Source organism: Pantherophis guttatus, chromosome 2 (genome assembly GCF_059756535.1).
Source record: "Pantherophis guttatus breed Tessera chromosome 2, ASM5975653v1, whole genome shotgun sequence".
In the NCBI taxonomy this organism is placed as follows: Eukaryota; Metazoa; Chordata; class Lepidosauria; order Squamata; family Colubridae; genus Pantherophis; species Pantherophis guttatus.
In genome coordinates this window covers 90222899-90246711 of record NC_142064.1, presented here as the reverse complement: position 1 = coordinate 90246711, position 23813 = coordinate 90222899, and the positions used below count along the sequence as shown (strand labels likewise).

Sequence of the window (23813 nt, the reverse complement as noted above, 5' to 3'; positions counted from 1 at the left end):
TCTTCGTGGTATTATTATTTTTCCCCTTTTTCTTCTTTTGCTTCTTTTATCCACTGCTTCATTTTCATAACTGGAAATGACCTCAGTCATCTAAATCACTGTTCTTTGTTTCTAGCTTTAAAAACACACATCTTGATCTTGTGAAAGGAAGGCTTTTTGAATGCACTGGTTCCCCTTTTGTTATATGGTACATAAATCTTGTATGATATAACACCTAAATTTATCATCGGTCAGCACTTCCAATTACACCAAGTGCATTGTCTTCAGCTTGGGTCAGAGCTAACCCAACTAGCATTTCCGGACGTTTTCTTTTTAAAATAATTTTGAAGCTGCCTTTTTTTTTTTTTTTTTTTTTTTGCAGCTTTGTAACTGGATGATTATGAAAGCATTTAAGCTATGAACTTTTGCAATCAAGAGTTTCTGCTGTCTAGCAGTATTTTTCCAATACTTCTAAAAACCTAACTGCCCTGAAGTTACACTTGATAATGGAATTAGATATTTTTGCCTGAAATAAGGACTTGCTCGCAGTTTGTTGCACAAATTCTAAAGACAATCATGAACATTATGGTAGTGGAAGATGCTGAAATGAAAAGGATAAACTCTATTATATTATACTGAATTATGTTTTTTTTTCTGCACAGAAAACTTACTCCAGGCCTGTTTAAACTTTCTCTGTTATAACTTAACTTGACTTTTTTCCCCTCAGATTTTTTAAACTGTGTCTAGAAACAGAAATGTTTCAAATAGGTTTGTGCTTGTTTAATTTGGAAAAGAACTGACAACTGTATTACTGCATTCAATAAGAGCAACACACTGATTATTGTAAATTAGTTTAAAAGTAAATTTCTTTAAATTTTGTAGAATTGAACTCTCTGCACTCTGTTGTATCAGATGTTTGAACCAATCTACAATCTACTGATGTTTTATAATGGAACATTTCTGAAATAATTTACAAGTATTTATCATTGTTAACAAGAGGTGTGCTTTCTCACTTTTCTTTTGAAATTTTAAATTATATTTTGCCATTACAAGTCAGTGTCAAAAGAAATAATTGATTTGTAATGGCCAAAGAATGTTTTAAAATTATCCCCTTCCCATATTTGAGATGAAGCCACCAAATGGCATACATTAAGAATAAGGGATATATATTATTATTGCTTCCATCGCTTTCTAATTTATTATGTATTTATTTTCTACATTTTTACTCAGCATGCCAAAAACAAAATCTCAAAGACAGTTAATAACGTTAAGATTTAAATAGAGAATAACGATAGCATCATAAAATGATATAAAATTGGATAAAAGCAGATAAAAAGTATTAAAAATAACAACCTATTGAAATTGTAACTAACGTCAGAGCTATAAGGAATTACAAAGAGGATTATTTTTTTCACCATAAAATAAAGATGGATCACTAACCATGATTTAGGTATATTCAAGTGTTCCTCATAATCAGAAATATTTTTAACATTTTAGAAATTTGTTTATGTTTTTAAACCGCCATGGGAGTACTATAGAGAATTAACACAGCTGTCACTAGGAGGAAGACTAAATGTTTTAATTGCTTTTTATTCCATTTGAGAGACAGTTTTTGTTAAAGACTAGTGTTAATAGCTGTCAGTATAAATAGGTTTGCTCATCTTAACAGTGGCTTAATGTATCATTTTAGTCCTCAAATGGGTGAAAAGAACTTGGAATGTTCATTCAGATCTTTACATTGAATGATACATGATAATCAAATAGGTAGCAATAGTACATACATAATTCTGGGAGAAGTTTGCCATGCCACATATTATACAAAAAATATATCTTTGAAAGATGTTCCATAAACCATAATGCCAACTTATATATGTTGTAAGGTTAGAAAACTGTTATTTTGAAATATTCCCAACAGATTAAACTGCACTCAGCTGAATCACTTGCTATTATTCTGTCTGGGGGACACATGCAATTGTAAACTCTAGATATCTCTTTTGGATGCTGCGAAGAACACGAGGAATCCCCTTATCTCTTTTGGATCTATATGATTTGGAAGAATTACAATGGGGTACCATATATGTGTAATGCAACTTCCAATCTTAGGCCAGAATGTGAAGAAAACAACCATGACATGCAATCAGCAGATGCTAATAACAATTTATATATTCATGCATATATAATAACAACATATATGTTCATGCATTTCTGCATTTTACCTTTTCTATATGTATGTATGCCCAGACTGATACACTAGGGTTGATTGATTCTGTCTTAAAAGTAGTGACCTTATAAATCTACTAGATGTGGTTTTTGACCCTGGGAATCTTGTTCCAAGTTAAGTGGCAGACTTCTTTTGCCTTTTGAAAACAAAACAAAACTAAACATTGTGATGGTCATCATAATGACCTCGTGGGGGAGGGCCTTCTCTGTGGCTGCCCCAGCTCTCTGGAACCAGTTACCTCCTGAGGTCTGGACCATCCCCACCCTACTGGCCTTCCGAAAAGCTGTGAAGACCTGGCTTTTCTGGCAGGTCTGGGGCCGTTGATCTCGCTTTGCAATCTGACGAGATCCAGCCATGAATGGTGTGAATGTGTTCTAAGGTTTTTAATGTTTTTTAATCTTTTAAATGTTTTTAGAATTTTTTTTTAAAAAAACGTATTGTGAGCCGCCCTGAGTCTCCGGAGAGGGGCGGCATATAAATTAAATAATTAAATAAATAATTTATTTATTTATTATAAATAAATAAATAAATAAATAAATAAATAAATAAATAAATAAATAAATAAAGTTTTGTTTTGTTTTCAAAATGCAAAAGCAGTCTGCCACTTAACGTGGAACAAGATTCCCAGGGTCAAAAACCATGTCTAGTAGATTTAGTTCCACTAGATGTGGTGTTGACTTCAAAGAGAATGTAGACAAATTCCCAGAGGGCAATTATATCATGACTACCTATACTCATCACGTGCCTAGGTGCTAGTCCCAGGCATGGAGGCAGTCTGCCACTGAATACTAAGTAGATGAGATCAACCATGTGGAAGAAGGCTGTCTTGATTTCCCTAGTTGTGGACTTCCCAGATACATCTGGTTGGCCAATATATGAGATGGAATCCTGGCTAAATGAGTCTAGACTTGACCCAACTGGGTGTATTCTCATGACCCCATTTTTGTCAAACTAAGTGGCTTTGAGTTCTGTTCTAGGGCAGTAGGTCAAAAAGCACATTGAGACAGGATGAAATAATTGGTAGGACCCAAATGGGGGGAAAAATGGGTGGGACCAGAACAAAAAACAGAAAGTCAAAGGGCTCTGATCTAGATTTTGAATGGAAAATACTTCTGCTATTTGACATTTAATGTGAAATGCAAGCAGAAGGCAATCCCCAGACTGAATTCTTCCAAGAAATGACTTCAATAATAAAAGATGAACACTTTTGTCCCAGTGAAATTTGCTCTCAGTTCCTTGGTATGCAAGATAAATGTCAAATACACCTGGGATTTTTCTGATTTTTGTTCACATTCTTTGCCACTACTAAGTAAGCCTTAGCATGATGCTCAAGCTAAGGAAGCTGTAGCAATTGATGTGGAAAGATCTCGGTTTCAGAAGAAATATTACATTCTAGACAATGGAAATGAAACTAGTGACTTGGTTAGATAGGGATCCATCTGCAACCGCAGCTGTCAGTATTGCACAATTTTCTATTCTATTTTACAATTTTGTTGGCTTCTAACTGATTCTGCTGTCGACTTGAGAAAAAAACCTTTCTTCTCGGAAGAAACTATACTTGATTTTTGAAAAATGACCATTCTTTTCTTTGCTATGAGTCAAATGTTTTCAGGAGATGTTCCAGAACAACCTCTGATATTGAAAAATACTTTGAAGGGGGAGTGTGTGAAATAGCCCTATTCTACTTTGGTAGGGATCCTATCTCTATGGAGTAAAGCTTTCTGGCTTGATGAAATATTGCGTCTTTTTTTACTCCTTGACAAAGAGATTTTGTGCATGTACAGAAGCCCCATTGGAGTGAAGTGTTATGGCTGCTTTATGCCTGTGTTTTGAAGCTGGAAGAAAGACACTTCACTGCATCAATGTGCTTTGGAGGGGAACTTTAAAAAAAGTGTTGCTGAGGTGAAGGATTCCTCTGAGCTTTTACAATTCTAGTTGAAGGTAGTCCATGTATAATTCTTTCTTGTTATCCCCATGCACTGCAACATGGTTTACCATTTCCTAAGGGAGGAGTTAAGGGAAACTGCAGTACCCCAGGCAGGGCTGCCTAACCTCTCTTAGGTAGAGAAGGCTACCAAAACAGATGTGACAATGAGGGGTCCTTGGTGCTCTCTGAGCTTTGCTGTTTTCTTACAGACCTTTCATCAGCCAAATTAGCACTAATGATGTTATCTAGTTTGGGTAATGATATGTCTGCAAGAAAACAACGAAGCTCAAGAGAGCACCAATAACCCCTCATTTCAACCCTGAGCTACAAATATTCTCCTTTAGATGTGATAATGAGTTACACCAACAGTCCCCAACCTTTGTGGCTTGCTGGCCTGGCAGGGGAGAGGGGGGACTGGGCCATGCACATGGCGGGCCAACATGCATGCACATGCATGCACAGATCAACCTGCGCAAGTTGAGCTGCCCGCGGCTCATGCAAGTCACGCTGTGTGTGCGCACACCAGCCCACCACTCACGTGGCCCAATTGTGAATAGGCCATGGCCCAGTTGTGGGCTGCAACCTGGGAGTTGGGGACCCCTGAGTTACAGTACATGCACAAAGTTAATGTGTATATTTTAAAAGATGGAAAGCAGCTATTGATGACTCCTATTTTGAATTACTTGTGATGCTGTGGAAGGCTACAAACAATCACTTCCCAACCTATTTTCTTAATCTGCATTTTATTCTTCAAAGATCTCATCTAATATTAGAGACACTCATCCTTCTTATTAGATCATGGGTGCATTAATGTTTGGGGCTCAGTCTACAAATGCCTATAAATTTCTTGTCAAGGCCATGCTTGATAGAATAGGTAGGACTATAATTGCACTCAACAATGAACTAAAGGGCCACCATCAGTGAGCTGTTGGGCAATATTGGTCTGTTGTGTGGATGTTTGGGTGGTTTAGGGGTGGGGAATTGTGGTGGGTGGGAGTGTGGTTAGGGATTATTATGTGTGTTGGACTTGGTCTTTGGGTATTAAGTGAATTTTGTTGTATGGGTATACTGTGTATACATGTACAATGACAATAAAGTATTATTATTATTATTATTAGGACCAAGATCAGGGACTAATCAAAATGGGAGTGGGGAGCTAAATTGATTACCTAATTTAAAATTAAGTTGAGAGTAGTTGATATGAATATCCCTAATATTTATGGGTTTTTCTCTTTCTGTCAACCTCCTATTGTTCAGTAGCAACTGATAAAGAACCAACAGAAAGTAGGAGGTTGAAGCTACTCAGCCACAAGCTAACACAGGGATGGAATACTGAGTCTGCTTGCAGATCTATCCTTCTGCAGTGTTGTGGGACAATTTTTTTTAAAAAAAAATCTCTATTAGAATTATTATTATGGTTGGTTGCATAGTCAGCCAGTAGTTTAGACCTTCTCAAAGACCTATTGTAGGATAGGCAAATGTTAATTTTTGATAGTATCATTGCAGCATGTACTGTAAGCTGTTCCAAGTAAAGCTGCCTTTTGCAATTGGCCGTTGGTGATTTTGTCAATGCCGGTGGTGTTCAAGTGGTGCTCCAGATGTTTTGGGATTACTTCCAAGGCACCTACTGCTTTCTTTTGCCACAGTCGTTCTACTTCTGTTTGTAGATCTTCGTATTTTGTGATTTTCTCCAGTTCTCTTCTCATCTGCTGTGTCCAGGTACTACAGTGTCCACTATCCAGAATTTTTGTCCTTCTTTTCAACCATTGTTAAATCTGGGGTGTTATTATTATTTTTCACAGCAGTGTGAAATCACAGCTTCAGTTTGTCAGCTGATGTTAGCTTCATATGCATTGAGTTCTTAAGAATTAGGATGTTGTAATACAGTATAATGGTGCAGTATATGTGTGGATCTCAGCAGTGTTTCCTTTTGTAATTGACAGATGGAAATTTTGTGAGTGTATAGCTTTTCTAAGTTTCATCCAATATTTTTTGGTATGGCATCCAGTGAATCGGAAACTATTGGGACCACTGCAACCAGTTTATAATCTTTCAACTTTGATTTTTCAGATCTTAATACTTTGTGATCTTCTCCAATTCTTTATCTTCTGTTCTATTTCCCCCCTGATATTGCCACATCAATTGCCAACATTCTTCTTTTCAACCACAGTTAAAACTGGCGTGTTATGAGCCAAGAGTTTAACCGTTTGTATTTGGAAATCCCACAATACTTTAAGGTGCTCATTTTCGACTATGTTTTTAATTATGTGATCCCACCAGTTTTTCATTACTGACACAGGGTAATTTTTACAGGTGTTTCAGTGAATCATTTTGGTATTTGTGTTATGTTGTCGCTTATAATCAGTGTGATTATTATTATTATTTCAAAAGTTGATGAAATCATTGTCTCTTTGAAGAACTCCATACCAGCTTCTCCCAGTACTTTGGAGATAGGGGTTCCAGGCCAGGGGTGTTTGCAAAGAATGGATGCTCAAAACTTCAGGATAGCTTTGGGGAGTTTCTCAATCATAGTTTTGGGTCTAGGTGTGGAAGTATAAATAAAAATGATATTGTAAACCCCAACCCACTTTATATGAATTACACATATGTTAAAAAAAGGACTGGCTTCAAATGTATGGGCGCACCTCCTACCTTGACACCCCCCCCCTTGCAGACACCCCGTCATGAAGGGAATTTCTAGAACGGTGTTTTTCAAACTTGGCAACTTTAACATTGTTACAGGTTTCCAAGGATCTAACCCAATGATTCCAACATGAGGTATGCTTGGTTCAAGATATCTTTATTCATATCATTTGTCTCTGTTACAGGTCATCGTCTGGAATACCCTTGGGACTCCTGGACTGTGCCTTTTATACCTGGGAGGCGGAGCTAAGGTAAGGAGGGGTCAAGGGAAGGATCTGGTGGGTGGATGTTAACCCTTGTTGTACCATGGGCAAGGCATGTTAGACATTTACTTCTAACAAACATGAGTGCTATCAGCTGTCACCTTAAACTTTCTGTGGTTTGCTGTTGTGCGGTGACAGACTGCCATGAACTCTGGGGAGGGAGGATGCTTGGGGAATCGAAAGTAGAGACTGTACTGCCTTGAGACGCTGCCCCAAGGTCATCCCCACAATTCCTCAACCATCATGCTGGTCCACATTTGGACAGAAAATTCACATACAGTGAAAATTAACAGGATCTCAATAGGTAAGATTTGTTTGTTTGCCCTGAACTGTATGATGCATTTTTTAAAAAATGGATTATAGCTGATGGGCTATCATTCTCCAAAAATCCATTGTGCTCTTCAATCTCACATGAATCTTTTTGATAACTGAAACATGAATGTGGTGATGTGGACCAGAAGATAACATGTTATATCAACAGTTGAAAATAGTATTTTTCTGGCTATTACAATAGAGAACATGCCAAATTTTGACACTGGACTGGATCATTATCATTATAAATGAAAACAACAAGAAAGACACGATGTGGGGAAAACTTAATGCATGACTGGATTAACGCTGCTGTAACTAGGCATGGTAATTCTGGAATGAAATACTTCCACTTATTAAAGATACAAGGTGTTGCTCAGAAATGGAAGAATTGCTTTTCCTTGGTGGAGAATTTTCTCCAGTCATAAAATGTAAAACAGAAGTTTCTCCCCATCCAAATAACTCCTTCCTCAAAGAAGGATCATCAAATAAACTAGCATACAAACAAATGGTAAATAAATAAAATGAGAACAGGAGGTACAAAATAAGTACAGGACAATCCTAGGCAAGATGTAATCAGGGGAAAACTAGGACCAAATCAGTGCATTGAAATATCTATTAAAGACGTCTGCATTCACAGTACTTGTCAGCGATGTTGAAAAAGATAACATCTCCTTCACATCATTTTCTTGGTAACAGCAAAGAAGTGAGTCAGTACCTTCTTTTTCAACAGTCTAGCTGTCAGGCTTGGAAGCCATTTTTTACAGTGGGCCTCAAGGCTGCCACATATTCTACTGTGGGAAACTGGGAGTGGGGATTGTATGGAGCATGGGAGATTTGTAGTCAAAATAACATTCTTTCTCAGAGAATCAAGGTCATCTTACCCCGGCACCTGGAGGGGCATCACTGGGAGGAATCTTCTTTTGGGACATTGACTGATTGGACAATGTGATGGGCATGAGGATGCTGGGACAGGGTCTTGAACTTTCAACTGGGTGGGGAAAACCTGGAAGCTTTCAGATTTGGGTTTTTCAAGATGTGTCAACATGGCTCTTATAATAAATTGGAATGTTGAGGAATCTCTAGCCTCGGATTCTTATTTAATTGAGGATGCTATTTGGAACCCTGACATTAGCCCAATTTTTCTCAGCTTTGGCAGTCTGAAGATGTGTTAGTTTCTGAACCCAGAAAAACAATGCTAAACTCCAGAACAATCAACATTTAATTCAGCACACTGAAATCTGTCTGAACATTTTATAAATTCTTTCTGCTCATTTTAGCTTTTATATTTTCTGCATTTCTCTTTTTTCTGCACTCTTTGTACCTTCACTGTCTGATTCGTTTCATCTAGGCACTAACTGTAATTTTGCAGAGTGTTCCCCGGAAACAAGAACTGTTATAAGAAAAGGGAAAATTACAGGAGCGGCAATGAAGCCAATAACAACAGCAACAGTAATCTATTATATTTGTTTTTCTAGTATGGAATATATGAACTGCAAAAAGTTTATATATTACTATGCGAGGAATTTTTGACTTCATAATGTAGAGTCTGTGCACGCTGTACTCAGAAATAGGGGGTTTAATGGATCTAACTCCCTTTAATTGGATTACGGAAGTGCAGCCTTAAATTTATTTCAAATAAATACAAAGGTCTTCTTGCTTCTTGCTAGCATTGTCACTGAGCATCCCGCCCGCTCCCTACTTTTGGCAGGCTGTCAGCCCAAAACAGCAATAAAGTCTTCCTTCTGGTGGTAAGTGCTGCAATGTGCCAAGTCATTAAAAACGACCTGGTTTGGGTTAAAGAGCAGCAGCTGTTTAATATGGTTGGGTTCAGCTTTGAGTGCATTTCATGCTGACACATCCTCACTTTGGGGTCACAAATAAGGGCTGTAATTGGTTGGATGTGAGCAGCCCTGGAGAAAATCCCCACTAGGGATTTTCAGACAGAGAGAGAAATTCCTCTTGGCTCTGATAGGGCTTTAGAATTAAAAACCCGTCATGAATGTTTATATTGAAGGGAAAAGTCAGGCTGTTCTGCTAAAGGAGGACAGGGACCTGTTATCATCAAAGATTGGAACAGTGTTTTATTCAATAGGAATTTTGTGGCGGGACTTCTAAGGCACTTCGTGTCTGTCATGGCCAACCTGGGCAAGGACAAGCTGAATTGCTTGTCAATGAAAAGCACAGACACCCGCAGCTTCTTGTGAATTTTTTCTGTGTCATCCAACTCTCCAAGGTTGGAAAGTTTGGATTTGTAAACCAATGCTGTTGGCTTATGAAACTATTGTTCTAAAATACATGTGCTCCATAGCCTTTAATGAAGTAAGTGCCGTTATGAGAACTTTGGCTTCTACCCCTTTTGGGTACTTCTTAAGTAATGCTTAGATGTAAAAGAATGACCGGAGAAAGAAAGAAACAGGAGAGGAAGGTTAATGACGTCTTTCAGTACATCAGGAAGCAAGTTTAGAGAAGAGGGTGGCACGCTGCTAAATGGTTCCCTCTGGATTTCTAAGGTCTGAGCATCTGTATTTCTTTCTTCCTCCAGTCTCTACACACTTCCATAAGGGAAAAAGAAAGATTTCCTGCCCAGTTACTTAAAATTTACTTTACTTGCATAGTTCGTTATTATATATTTAATTTGTCAACTGTAAATAGGTGCATTTTCAGGCTTGGGACCAACTCAAAGAGTTGTGCAATGGGAGAGAAATGGCCATTTAGCAACATTTAGGGGGGGGAAAAGTTTTGAATGTTCATTTATTTACTGATATCTACACACATGCCTATTCATGGTCTTATGGGGTAAAGAACAGCCTGCAAAATGCCCAAAGAAAAAGAAATTAAAAATAGAAGCAAAACTATCTAAATCTACTTGACATGAACTTCACTGATCTCTCTTGAAAACCATCCTTGTTTCTAACTTCTCCTTCTGCCTCTCCCTCCTCCTCCTTTTTTGAGGACCTCACAGTTCCATCTGAACATGGCATTTCTTGATCTTTCCCTTCCTCTCGATGCATTCACTCTTTCTTCATATATTTGTGCTGCTACTCTCCATCTACTTCCAAGTTAATGAATTGCAGGCAGCAACATGTTGATTTGTAAGCTTGTCTCTAGATCAGGGATCCCAGTTTGACATCTTGTTAAGGAAGGAATTGCTGTATTATGATATTCAGCCAGTTTGAGTAGATGCTTTCTACCTGGAAGCACCTGGAAAACTACATTCTTGATCCGGCCTTTACTACCTCATATGTAATTGAGCTTTTTAAATGCCTCAGTATTTCATCTACATGATTTATACATCAAAAAAGGTGTTTGCACGCAATTTCCAAGTTTGTTTAAAAGCTTTTCCATATCTATGGGCATTATATATTTAAGGCAAGTACTTTTGAATCATCTACGTAACAACATCACCAGATTAGAAACATATTAAATTGCATGGCCTTAATTCTCTTTCTGTTTAGCCTAAAGGCTTAAAGATACTTTGGACAAAACCTGCTGTGTTACTTTGGTACCCAAATTTTATTCCTGTTTCTCCAGTCATCCATTATGTGATTCATTGTTTAGAAGCATCTTTGGGTCCTTGCTTTGGTATGTATTATTCACTTATAAACATTTGATTCCCCTTCATATTTAGGTGCTACAAAATATTCCAATGAGCCATCTCTTTTTATAAGTATTCATTTTGTCCTCATCTTGCTGCCTTGTTTTTCCCTTTTCCCCTCCAGTCTGTGGCTATTTATACTGGTATATGATTTATCATGGGTTCTCCCTTTCTCAGAACTTTCTAAAATAGATATAAATAACACTCTTAATAAGGTAAGATACTTCCAGGTAGGAACTGGTTGATATCATAATGCAGCAATTCCTTCCCTAACAAGACATCATGATAAGAAAAAGCACATGAAACTATTTTTGTTGTGCTTTTGAGACAGTGCTGACTCCTTGCAACTACCTGGACAAGTCCCTGAAGGATTTTTTTTTTTTTGCAAGATTTCAGAAGTGGTTTGTCATTGCCTGCTTTTTTGGGAGAGGGAGAGAGAGAGTGACTAGCCCAAGCCAATCAGCTGGCTTTCTGCCTAAAGCAGAACTAGAATTTACAATCTCCAGCTTTCTAGCTTTATGTCTTTAACCACTGCACCACACTGGCTCTATAGAATGGTTTAAAATGGAGGATGATTTCACTGTCAGAGCGAAGAAATAATCCCATAATGAATTTTTCTCTCCTCTTTAGAGCACATTAACTATATGATTGAATGAAATGTGCATTTTTTTTCAAGGAACAATAAGAGATGAACTATGGGCTAGTTTGGTAATATTCCTTGCCTGGGAAGGTAGCAGTTGTCCTATTCCTTCTTGTTTCTAAACTGGAATTAATAAAAAAAAAAACCAGAGGACAATAAAGAAAAGGTGACCATAAGGAAAGGCTATGCTTGTTTTAGATGACTGCTTATTCCTTGTGGCTCCAGAACTTGTTTTTGATGGCTTCCAACCATGTTCCTGATTGCACTGCTTAAATTTGGAAGCAGCCTGCTGGACAACAGAGGCATTGTATTCTACTGGTGTTAGATAGGGAAATAAATAAAAATAATAAGATGAGTAGTTCAGAGAACCAGTAGCGGAAATTTTGAGTAGTTTGGAGAACCGGCAAATGCCATCTCTGGCCTGCTCCAAAGTGGGGTGGGAATGGAGATTTTGCAGTATCCTTCCCCTGCCACACCCACCAAGCCACGCCCAAGCCATACCACGCCCACCAAGCCACGCCCACAAAACTGGTAGTAAAAAAAAATTGGATTTCATCACTGCATAAAAGTGTAATCTTCACCCATCCAAAAGTTGTCCTGATTTTTACAGGTAGACCTCGAATTAAGACCACAATCAAACCCAAACTTTATGTTGTTAAGTGAGAAATTTGTTAACTGAGTTTTGGCCCATTTTACGACTTTTTTTTGCCACATTTCTTAAGTGAATCACTGCAGTTGTTAAATAAAATAGTAAGGTGGCTGTTAAGTGAACTCCCTGACAGCCAGCCGCGGGAGAAAGGTGAGCAGTAGGAGTCCGGGAAATGCACCATTTCTCAACCCCAGCCTTGCCACAGAGCCGCTTCCTGCTCGCCCTTCGCCACGCAGCTCCACCCACCCACCCCATTCCCCGGAGTCGGGGAATGGTGCATTCCCCGGGCTCCTACTGCTCACCTTTCTCCCACGGCTAGCTGTCAGGGAAGGCAAGTGCCCGAAAGGTACCGGAGTCGCTCACTCTCCTTCTTGAATGAGCCGCTCTGGTCCACACGCCGGCTGCGCAAGCGCACACCCAACCTGCCGCTGAATTAAATAAACAGTGTGCGCTTGCGCAGCTGGCGCGTGGACCAGAGCGGCTCATTCAAGAAGGAGAGTGAGCGACTCTGGTACCTTTCGGGCACTTGCCTTCCCCGACAGCCAGCCGCGGGAGAAAGGTGAGCAGTAGGAGTCCGGAGAATGGGGCGGGTGGGCGGAGCTGCAGGAGAAAGAAATTTAAAAATTTTCCTACCAGGGTCTGTGGGCGTGGCTTGATGGGAGGAGGTCTTGTGACAGAGTGGGCGTGGCTGTGAGTGACATTGAGTTGGCCACGCCCACTCAGTCACAGGACACCCCCCCCACCAAGCCACGCCCACAGAACCGGTAGGGAAAAATTTTAGATTTCACCCCTGATTTACGACCATCGTGGCATCCCAATAGCAATAGCTCTTAGACTTATATACTGCTTTACAGTGCTTTTACAACCCTCTCTAAGCGGTTTACAGAGTCAGCATATTGCCCCCAACAATCTGGGTCCTCATTTTACCCACCTCGGAAGGACGGAAGGCTGAGTCAACCTTGAGCCTGGTGAGATTCAAACAGCCAAATTGCAAGCAGCTGGCAGTCAGCAGAAGTACCCTGCAGTACTGCATTCTAACCACTGTGCCACCACGGCTCGATGGTCATGTAATCAAAATTCAGGTGCTTTATTTATGACCATTGCAGTCTCCTGGGGTTGTGTGATCACCTTTTGTGACCTTCTGACAAAGAAAGTCAATGGAGAAGCCAGATGCACTTAACACTTAACTGCAGTGAGTCACTTAACAACTCTAGCAAGAAAGGTTGTAAAATTGGGCAAATTTTGTTATGTCTCACTTAACAACAGAAATTTTGGGCTCAGTTGTGGTCATAAATCAAGGACTACCTGTATCAATGAACCTTTTTTGATTACGCCAACATGTATCTCTTCGTATCTACTTCAGTACCTAATGATATTCACTTTTCTTCAGCCTTGCTATCCAGACAAGCCACAGTTGCTTTGAAGGAGGCTGTCTTATATATCTATAAACTATCTAGCTAAATAAAATATCAAAAGAAGAATCTTTTGGTGAAACTGAAAATCGTAGCTACTGCGGACTTCTTCCCCGGATTGTGTGATGTCCTGTATTCATGGGAAATAGGAAGAGTCAACAGAAATGGATGAATAAAGAGAAGTTTTTGCAGATTATCTAGTTAAGGTGAAATGCATTTTCCTCATGAAAACCTGGTAGAACATGTTTTGGGGAGTCTTTGAAGTATGAGTATGTGTACTCTGCCTGTTGTAATTGGCAAAGCACACAATTAAAACAGTGATCTTTTGCTTCTCAGTAAGTTTTTTTTTACCATAATTGGGTAATGCATCAACAGTGGTATCTGTACAAAGAGCAACTAAATACATTTTTATGGAAAAACATGGTGTATTTGGGAGAAAGAAAAAAAGACACAAAACTGCATCTTTTGTGTGTCTGCTATGTTTGTCAGGCACTCCCTCTCTGTGTGGGCTTATTGTTAAAGCTGCAAGTTTTAACAAATGTCCTAAATTACCATTTGCTTTGAGAGGATGGCATTCATCCCAAAGAAATAAAATTAAATAAATAAATGACGAATGGATTTATTTGAAGTACATTTAAATTAATGTATTCCAAGTGGAAGGCAAGATATAAAATTAATTAAACAAAATTAAGTCCATTGTAGAGCACACTTGGACCAATTTTATTTCAATAATACTTTCAGTCTATGCATGACAGATATGTATGAAGTGTGAAGTTTTGCCATTTTCACAGCTGTCCTGAGAACAATGGCTTCCAGGCCCAAGATTAAGAGTGGTTGTTATAAGATATTTCCTAAAATTTATCTTCTTTTGTTTTTAAGGATTTGATGGCTAGATTTGCACGTCGCCTTGAACTGTAAATGTTTGGTTTTGATTTATCCTGAAGTGCAAAATGAGCACAGCCATTTTGGTTTGTAAATAATGACTTCTGCTTATAACAAGATGGGAATGTACTAATTGTAAGTGTATTTAGTAGAAATGGTTAGGACAATGTATGAACCCAGTCTAACATGAGATTGTTTTGTAATTATATAGATGATTGATCTTTAAGCAAGCTCTCTGTCTATCTGTCATCAGGCAAGGTGGCCCTGGTAAATAGAGGTTTTTTGTTTTTTCACTCTAGGGCTGAAAGAGAATAATTGGTGCAAATCACCCAATGAGTTTCAGTGCCTAAAAAGAGTCACCACACTGATTTTCTCACACATATTACCTCAAGAATGATTATAGTATTGTATGTAACCTAGAAGGCAAACTTGTAGGCCAAGGTCTTGGATTGGGATGGTGGTAGAGCCTCTTTGTTGCTGTTGTTCTATCTTCTGATCAACTGTCTTCTTTTTCTTTGATGTTGAGGGCTTTTCAAATTGCCTGAAACTTTTTGATGTGAGTTCAGCAATCTTTCATAGTGCTGTTAAAGTTTGTTTTTCAAAAGGCTGCAATGGAGTGTCCTCAGAAATTGAAATATTCTGATTTTACCTCATCCTTATGTCACATTTGTGTTCATAAACTCTTTTGTGCAAAGTTTTTCCCATTTCTTTTACAAGGAATCCAGTCAGCAGGTGATGGCATCTATCACATTAGAAGAAGTGCATCTGAAGGAACTTCCAAACCTGTATGTGAATTTGTTGGGGCCATTATAGAATGGCGCTGGTGGTGTAGATGTGGATTTATTGCTGTTGGTAGACATCTGGGTTTGTTGAAGAGTCTGGTCTGCATGGTGACATAATTGCCCTATTGGTTGTTGTTGCTTGTGAAAGTCTGTGTTAAGTTGGATGTTTGGGTGGTTGTCTATATGAAAGTAAGGCTCTTCCATCCAGTCTCTGAGAAAATGCAATGCCATTGTCCATTACAAGCTACAACTTATTTTTGAGTAGATTCAAGTATTAGCTGTAGGTTACAACCAATATTATTCTGGTAATGGGTTCTTTCTTTTAATCAGACAGTGTCTGTGGTCTAGTTAGCACAAGACAGTTCTTTTGTTCAAACTTTTTATTGCTTAATAATGAAACAAACTGAACAGATGTAGAGGCAGACCATGAGTCCAAGTAAATCGGTATTTTCTGTTCTTTCTGGAAAATGTTTCATTACATTGCGTTCCTGGACTTTTCAATCCCAATCTGGTTTACTTTTTGGAAAATCTTTCAGAACTTTACAGTGGTTCCAGTCATTCTTGGAAGACTGTTTTTTAAAAGGTAATGTTGAGGGATTTCTTACCCAACTCATCCATCTCATGATATATTTCATTTTCCTACATTATCTACTGTTCAGCTACATAAAATGCTAAATGAGACCATATGGAGATTGAGAGTATATTGCCATTAGTCTGCAGGTTTTGATCAGATCTAAGTGAAGCAGTGGAAGTGTTTAATCATTCAACACTTGTTTATGATAGTGAATCTGTTTATAACAATGCCAGTCAATAAATTGAATCTCCAGTTGGACAAGACAGAAGTGTTCTTAATGGGCTAGTTATCTGTCCAGGGAGTGGCATTTCAACTTGTTCTGAAAGTTTTTGCAGTATAGCTGAAGAATCAGTTAAACAACCCGAGGATATCCCAAAATATATGTTTTACTAGATGTCACCTATGTTCCAGTTTGGCTAGTGATTTATTTATCTATTTATAAAATGTATTGGCTTCCCATCCTACCATAAGGTAACCCTGGGCTGCTTACAGTTAACATCTATGGTTAAAACAGAAAAAGTTAAAATCAGACATTAAAATCAATGACACACGGGGAAGGCGGGGGTGGAATGGGGGGGTGGGGAGGTAGGATCTGTTATTACTCAATCAACCAGCTACATTGCACTGTTCCCCCACTGGGGCTCCAAGCTGACTGAAAGAGCCACATCTCTAGGCCAGTGATGGGTTGCTACCGGTTCACCCCGGATTGGGTGAACCGGTAGTGGCAGCGGCAGGATGCTCCGCCCACTCACCCAGACGCTTTTGTGCGTGCACGAGCAAAACAGTAGCAAACTAAATTGAAACCCACTACTGCTCTAGGACCTTAAAAAAAAGATAGGATGGTTGAGGCCGACCTCACATCGGGGGGAGGGGGGCAAGATGTTTCAGAAGGCAGGAGCAACAGCAGAGAAGGCCCTCCTCCTGGACCCCACCACGTGGAATAATTGGACTCACAGGACCCGCAGCCTGCCTCCTCTGCCGACACAAGTGGGGTGAGACAGTCCCTCAATTAACCTTGCTTCAATAAACCACATCCTTACATCCAACTTTCTGCCTGGATGATAGCATTGTGTTGCATGTGGAGCTCTCCTTGAAGGACTGGATGCTTTACCTGCTCGAAATTGTAGCAGGAGAAATACTGACAGGATCGAGCCGTTATGCCTAATTCCGTGCCAGCTGACATGATCTTCATGTTCTCTCTGTTGATTTATGATCCCAATTCATGAGGCTGGTTTTAACTAATAATGCCCTCCACAGTTTGGAACAATAGTTCCGTATTTCAAATAATGTCTTTTTCACGGTGTCCTTATTCAAACCCTCACATCAACATCAGAGGGTCTGCTCGGCATGCCTCCCACAGAGAAGCATTGTGGGATGCTGCCCAGGAATGGGACTTCTTAATGGTGGTCCCAGCTTTGAATTGCTTCTTTCTCTGCATGGTGGCAAGCCTGATCACTTCTTTGTTATCTTTCCAGCACCCAAGGATTTTCTGTACACATAAGCATTTTGTTAACATATATTATTAATAACTTGTCTATGGTAACGGAGCTTTATAATTTAGTTTTCTTTTTCTGTGTTTCCATAGTTGTAAATGCTTTGTTTTACCATTTCCATCCCTCTTCCCCGCCCACCACATTCTTTAATAAACAGTTATTCCAATTTTAAAATACCCAATTTCTCTGGGAATCTTTAGTTTTGAATACAGGTAGTCCTTGATTTACAACAGTTCATTTAGTAACCATTGAAAGTCACAACGGCACTGAAAAAAATGACCCATGACCATTTTTCACAGTTTGTAGCATCCCCATGATCATGTGATCAAAATTCAGATGCTTGGTGACCGTTGCTCTGTCCCACGGTCATGTGATCTCCTTTTGCGACCTTCTGACAAGCAAAGGCAATGAGGAAGCCGGATTCACTTAACAACAGGATTACTAAATTATCAACTGCAGTGATTCACTTTACAACTCTAGCAAGAAAGATTGTAAAATGGGGCAAAAATCACTTAACAAATGTTTCACTTAACAACAGAAGTTTTGGGCTCAATTGGAGTTGTAAGTAGAGGACTACCTGTAGTATGTGAGTCTTTCAATCAATCAATCAATCAATCAATCAATCAAATGAATAATAAAAGGATTATTCAGTCATCAATTTTTTGTGTCATTTTTTCCTGGGGTTTGTTTTAAGAGATCCAAAACCTGTATTTCTAACAGGTTGCATGCAAATCATGTGACCTGTGTCTTAATTTTAAATCAATCTGTCCTCCCTCCCTCCATCCCTCCCTCCCTATTTTTCTCATTGTAAAGTACTTTGATCCTTGCTATCCAAGGTAGTCAAAAGCCAAAGAGAATAGGATTCCCTTTTATTGTTGCACAGAGAAGAGGGAATTTCAGTATAGGTGAAGTTGGCTTAACAAGCAAATGATAATAGTCCAAAAAAAAAAAAAAAGACAACTGACATATTTTTCCTCTAGATAAAACTACTGTTACCTTAATTGCAGACAGGCTGAAAACCACCTATAAAATGTCTACTTTCGGTAAGGCTTCGGAAATATTTTTCATTGATATAATTTTAGATTAGCCATCTAGCCATTTCTTGGACCTAATTGTATATTAAATATGTACTTTCAGAGCATATCAAATGTATATAACAATCTGCTGTTCAGCAGCAATGTCTGCAAATGAGTTTGTGAGAGGTATTGGTCATAATTTGCTTCAATTTGATCCAACAGTTGCTGGAAGCAGATGTCAAACAGCCTCTGTCTAAATCACTATTAATTAATTATTTTGGCAGCTTACACATTTCCTCATGTGAAAATCTGTGAAATGGATACATCTGAGCAATGACCTTTTCATTTGATAGCAATGTTTTATGGGCTAGCAAAAAAGTAGTTTTAGATGTCCATGAATAATAATACTCATCTGAATATGCATTATACGTATCATCTCTCTCTCTCTCTCTCTTTGTATCAGGGGTGAAAACCAGCAGGTTCTGACAGGTTCTGGAGAACTGGTAGTGGAAATTTTGAGCAGTTCAGAGAATTGGTAGCAGAAATTTTGAGTAGTTCAAGAACTGGCAAATACCACCTCTGGCTGGCCCCAGAGTGGGGTGGGAATTGAGATTTTGCAATATCCTTCTCCCAGGATTGGGGTGAGAATGGGGATTTTGCAGTATCCTTCCCCTGCCATGCCCACCAAGCCACACCACACCCACCATGCCACGCCCACAGAACCGGTAGTAAAAAAATTTGGATTTCACCACTGCTATGTATATGTTTATGTTTATGTATATGTATATGTATATGTACATATGCATATGCATACACATATGCATATGTATGTGTGTATGTATGTATACACATGTACTTTGGTTTTTAAGCCCTTAATTTTCAACTTCTCTCCTTGTTTATTTATTCGTAAACCTTATTGTTTCAAATGAAGGAGTTGAAGCGGAGAGAGAGAACATAAACATAATTGGAACAGAATGTCTTTTTCATGCTAATAATGAGTGTCATCATTTTATTTATATTGTTAGGGTTTTTTCTAACACAAAAGCACTTCAAAGAGCAGAGAAGAATAGAACAGAGGAACATCAGAAAATAAATGTCAGGGGCCTATAATGAAAACCAGCTCGGAGGGCAGACAGGCCTATGCAACTGACAAATGAAGTTGGTGCAGTTAATGTATATAGACGAGGGCTCAGGGTCCACGCAGGTGTCTCCGAAAAAGATAAAAAATTGACAGCATGAGATTTGAGAAAGGCACAGCTGGGGAAGCGATGCCACTTGCTAAAATCCTGCATTGCTACAAAGGGATCCATGGATACCAACATAAAGAAATAAGAATAATTTCTTTAAAAATTATTATAAGAAGAAAATATAAAATCTTTTCAGAAGTGTCACCAATAAAAAGTATATTGCATTATCACAACAGTTTACTGCTTAGGGCAGTGATGGCTAACCTTTTTGCCATCACGTGCCAAAAGCGGGGGGAGCACAGGGGAATTGCGCGGGTGCGTGCCCACACCCATAATGCAATGCACCCAGCCCCCTAGAAAGCCTTGAGCCTGGGGAGAACGAAAAACGGGCCTTCCCCACCCCCCCACCCCCGGAGGCCCTCCAGAGGCCAGAAACAGCCTGCTTCCCAACTTCCGGTGGGCCCAGAAGGCCCAAAAATTAGCTGGCCGGTGCACACATGCGCACTGCAGCTGAACTAGGACAATGCTCGCGTGCCCACCAATATGGCTCCGCGTGCCACTTGTGGCACCCGTACCATACGTTCGCCATCACGGGCTTAGGGTATAACCTCCAGTGTAAAATCGGGCATTTGTTGGTAAGCTAGCAGCGGTAAGTAAATTGTTTCTCAAAGTGAGTACAGATAGTCCTCAAGTTATGACCAGAATTTATGTTGCTAAGCAAGGCAGTTGTTAAGTGAGTCCTGCCTGATTTTACAAGCTTTTTTTTGCCACGGTTGTTAAGTGAATCCCTACAGTTCTTAAGTGAATCATGTTAAGTGAATCTAGTTCCCAACGAACTTTGCTTGTGAGAAGTCAGCTGCGAAGGTTGCAAGTGGTGATCACATGTTCTGGGACCACTTGCAATGGTCAGAAATAAATGGTGGTTGGTCAAGAGCCCAAATTTGGATCATTTTACTGTGGGGGTCAGAGGTGATATTCAGCAGGTTCTGACCAGTTCTGGAGAACTGGTAGTGGAAATTTTGTGTAGTTCGGAGAACCAGTAAATACCACCTCTGACTGGCCTGCCCCCATCTATTCTCTGCTTCCTGAGTCCCAGATGATCAGGAGGAAATGGGGATTTTGCAGTAACCTTCCCCTGGAGTGGGGTGGGAATGGAGATTTTAGAGTATCCTTCCCCTGCCATGCCCACCAAGCCACGCCCACCAAGCCACGCTCACAGAACTGGTAGTAAAATAATTTGAATCCCATCACTGGTGGGGATGCTGCGTTGGTCACTAAACAAATGCTTTTAAATTAAGGACTCCCTGTATCTTTGAAAAGCGGATGTTTAAAGTGTGTTTGCAGATATGAGTAAGTCTATTTTACATCTGGGGGTGCAGATAACTAACAATCTGAATTGGTTTCTCCACACGTCATCCTTAGCGAAACACGCAGACCAGTATCTGCATTTCCTGCATCAGATGAGGAGAGTACATCTTTCTCCCTGTGTCCTAGCCACTTTTTACAGAGGCACGATTGAGAAAGTTTTAACAAACTGCATCACTTTTTGGTTTGGTGGCAGCAGTGCCTCAGATAGAAGGTCCATACAGGGAGTGGTAAGGACAGCTGAGAAGATTATAGAAAGCTCGCTTCCTGTTATTCAGGATACTGCTTATAAGCGCTATGTGCTTAGAGCTCAAAGCATTGTTAGAGACCCCACACACCCACTTCACGGTCTGTTTCTGTTGCTCCCCTCTGGGAGGAGGTTTCAAAGTATTTGTAGCAGGACTACCAGATTCTGTAACAGCTTTGTTCCCTATGCCATCCATCTGGTAAACTTGCAAGATTCGTTTTTCTCACCACGTACAGGTATACATCCGGACTAGACATATTTAGTCATGTTTATGTAGTGTATATTGGAGGTGGTGATCCTTTGAGAGCTGTATGCAATGAAATTTCAGTTTAATGTATGCCAATTAGTGTACATTCAAAATGACAATAAAGTTATTCTAAATTCTATTAATTATAAGAATCATGATAAAGTCCACTCAACAGGGTTCTGAAGCCCTTTCCATTCCCCTGGTTGCTAGTAATAGGATTTACTATTAATGAAGTTGTTAATTACAGTCTTCAGAGGCCTTAAGATAACTTTCAAGTGTACATGTCAGCGCTTCAGCGCTGGCATAGAGAGGAGAGATAAACTCTGAACTTTTGCCTGCTAAATCCCTTTGAAGCCCGGTCATCGTGGAAATGTGGAGGGGGGAGACATTCCTGTGATATGACGAGACAAGAAGTCTGGGGAGTGACTTGGAAGATAGCCAATGAGAAGCAGAGAATTGGGGATCGGAAAGGGAGGGATTGGGGGGCAAAAGGTCAGTCTTGTCCGCATCGAGTCATGATCCGGTTGCTGTGCTCGAATAAAGAAAAGATTTCTTTAAAGATTGGCAGTTTGGAAATTCATTTATTTTGAGATAGCATCGAAGTCTGACAGTACGATTTTGTGATCTTGTTCACGATCTGGTGTCAGCCATATTAAATCCAAACAAAATATGGCTTAGCATATTGTGCACATCATCAGTTAACAGGTTTATACATCACCGGTTGCAGTGATGGAGTTACTTTTCTGTGTTTTCTCATGAAATGCTTTGATACAGGAAGCATATAGGCAAGTCCAAGAATGTGGTTTATTATTATCTTTTCATTATCATCTGAAGAACTTCTTCTGTATCATCCAGATGATAGAGCACTGGTTTTAAGGTTTTTCAGAACGAAGCTTAGGGATGTCTGCAAGATTGTAAGGCTTGTACTATTTAATGCTTATTTTCATATAAAGAGGCACAATCCAAAAATAAAATAAATGAACCAAAAATATTTTCCCATTCCATATTGCTAAGGCGTCGAAATAACTTCTGGCCAATTTAATTAATTAGGTCTATTTTACAGACTGTTTAATCTCACTAGGCATACATTTGGTTGTATTTATTCTAGACTAGCTACAACTCAAAACACATTGAGCAGTATAGACTACATTTGGCTAGCTGGTAATGGAAGAGATGGAAACAGTATTCAAGTTTTAAGTCAAGCATGCATTTATCTATATGTACATTGGAATCTGAGTGCCATTTATCCATTATTTATGAATTTATAGTTCTGGAGAGGCAGACAATGGAACTGAATTCTTAAAAAATGCAAAAGAATGACATTACAAAAAAGCTCGACAACATATTTAAATGCAAACTAGACAACATCAGAACTCATATTAACAATAAGGTTGGCCTATGGTAAATACAGGTGGCTGTGGCTTATACGATTTATACAATTGGCAGTGTGGCGGGAAGCTACTCTCAGGCTGTGTTGAAGACAGGCAAAATGGTCCTTCCTCTACAGTATATTATTTGAGAAACATAGCTAATTGCTCAATTGTCATTTGTGACATCCCTTAGAGATTTGGAATAACCAGTAAAAAAAAAAAAAAAAAGCAGAAATGTCTAAATTTTAGGTCTCAAAGTTGCTTCCCCACCCCACAAAAGGCAACTGGACTACGTTTTTCCTTGAGGAAGAAATATTTTTTCCTTGAAGAATCAGATGTTTCTCTTCTCATCCAAGAAGCTTCATCAGTTCTGATAGGATGTGGGGAGGCGGGGGATGGAAGGATCATATTTCTTTGCAGTCATCTGATCATTAGCACTCTCTCTGAGAGCTGTTGTAGTCAACTGGTCCTCTTGCAAAGAGGTATGATTCTTCCATGCTCCCCATCCTGTCAGAAGTAATCCTTCCATCCCACCACCATCCTTCTTCTTATTATTATTATAGGAGTGTTTTGTTTTTGTTTTTTAATTTCCTAGTGATCAAAAGATACTAGAGTTAGGAGTAAGATTTTTCTCTTTGCTGTTTACAGTATTAACTAATGCTGGTGAGTCTGCAAGAATTAACCACATAAGCAGGTTAGATCAAGGTGATAACAACAGTAACCTAACACTCTACAATTATTATGACAATACTTATTTTCAATCCACCTGTGATCAAAGTTATATCTGGGCAGATTACAATGTTATTTGAAACACTGGACACACCTAAAATCAGTGGTGGTCATCTTTGACCTGGAATGACCTGGTTGTCTTCTATGACTGGAGTACAATCTCTGTCTGAACAAAGGTCATTGGTTGATGGACCTACAGTATAGCCAGATGCAACCTCCTTTCCTCTTTGAATATACAGTACCCTAGTGAATGCTAAATAAAACATTAATTGTACCTACT

The 23813-nt window shown here is 39.3% G+C and overlaps 1 long non-coding RNA gene across 3 annotated transcripts in view; it reads left to right on the top strand.

Annotated features, from left to right (window-relative positions):
- The window catches only part of LOC117662013 (uncharacterized), a 72920-nt gene that overhangs the window by 44458 nt on the left and 4649 nt on the right, over positions 1-23813 (top strand). For all 3 annotated transcript variants that reach the window (XR_015731907.1, XR_015731905.1, XR_015731906.1), the window contains exon 3: positions 6956-7021. This is a non-coding gene — a long non-coding RNA (uncharacterized LOC117662013). The remainder of the gene's footprint in view (positions 1-6955; positions 7022-23813) is intronic.